We start from the raw sequence: 1,739 nt of genomic DNA on the forward strand, positions 1-1,739 counted from the left end.
AGAGAGAGAGAGACAGAGAGAGAGAGACAGAGAGAGAGACAGAGAGAGAGACAGACAGACAGACAGACAGACAGAGAGAGACAGAGAGAGAGAGAGACAGAGAGAGAGACAGAGAGAGAGAGAGAGACAGAGAGACAGAGAGAGAGACAGAGAGAGAGACAGAGAGACAGAGAGAGAGACAGAGAGAGAGACAGAGAGAGAGACAGAGAGAGAGACAGAGAGAGCGTGCTTTGTTTGTCCATCCATCTTGGTGAGTTGTGAAGGCAGGAGATGTCTCAGACCCAAGTTCTCTGCAGTATCCACTAAAGGCTAGAGTTACCCAGATCTACCATAATCCAATGAATCAGGAGAAGCCAATCCTTAAACCCACCAAAGGTCAGCACAAATTGGACTTAAACATCATCTAGTCCATCCCCCTTATTTCACCAGATGGAAGATGGAAGCCCAGAAAAAGAGAATGCCTTGTCCAATGTTCCCTTGTTAGTTATCTGTCAGAGACTTAGAACCAAGGCAAGCACCCTTTCCTGACCCAGCAGCCCCCAAAACGAGTGAGAGACCCTCTTTTACATTACCAGATAGTTATGTAGACATTATAGGAAGATGATTTTCTGCATAATTCTTTAGGGATGGATATGATTCCGTGCCTTTGTGACCCAGTCCTAAGTATGACCATGGGCCTATAGAATAACATGGAGGGTTAGAAGTGCTTAGAGGGGGTCTCTTTAGGGATGTTGTTCTACTCCTATATATACACAATACATAGGGACCTACATATACATCTAGCCATTTCCAGACAAGATCATACATACACCTGTATATAGAAACACAAATATTCACAAATGCACATCCATATATGTGAATGCTGACACAAACTAACACCCATAGCTTTGAGTGGGGTGAGGGGTGGGGAGGCTGAATAAAGGAAACCTCCCAATGGCAGAACTAGCTTTCCACAAGCCCTGAAAGTCCCAGATTCGTCTAAGCTGCAGCTTCTAGCACTCTCCAGCACCCTCGAACAATCAGACCCTCAGGCTCCAAACTCTCCTCTCTTCATTTACCAATCTGTGGAACAGTACGGACAGAGATGCCACCGCCACCACCACCACACAAACACACACACACACACACACACACACACACACACCTGAACCCTGGAAAGGAAGGCTAGGAAGGGAGAGACCTTCCTCTGTTCATCTTGCAGGGGGTAACCTCTGGATGCTTAAGTGTGTCTTTATCAATAGATGTGTATGCATGTTTATGTCTGTGTACGAGTATGCAGAAGCAGCTCGGACACAAATATCACAGATTACGGTAACACTTAGCGAAGACAGGTCGTGTCTATGGGAAAAGATGTCCACGGAGATCGGTACCCCTCTACACGAAAGAGGGAAATCCATTCTAATCCTCTTTGTCTCAGAATCCCGGAGCACACTCTATCTCTGTCTCCCCCAATCCCACCTTTCAAACGCATAAGCACACATAAACACCCCTCACTGGATGGTTGGGATTCGGGACCCTGGATTCCTACACTGAGCAGCTAGCTAGCCCTGATTTCTCTTTCGAGAGGGAGTCACATACAGAGCCAGGGGTCCTATCTGGGTGTGTGGAGGCAGGAACGAAAGTCTTGCCCACAAACCCCAAAGGCTGATTTTCCCCAATTCTCCCAGTTCTAGTTTTGCTTGTTGTTCTAAGAGTGTGGGTGAGTGGGGTTAAGAAAAAGACAGACACACAGAGAATGG

This window comes from Petaurus breviceps, unplaced genomic scaffold (genome assembly GCF_028583685.1).
Source record: "Petaurus breviceps papuanus isolate PSGF00001 unplaced genomic scaffold, PetGlider_PUasm1.0 108, whole genome shotgun sequence".
NCBI lineage: Eukaryota > Metazoa > Chordata > Mammalia > Diprotodontia > Petauridae > Petaurus > Petaurus breviceps.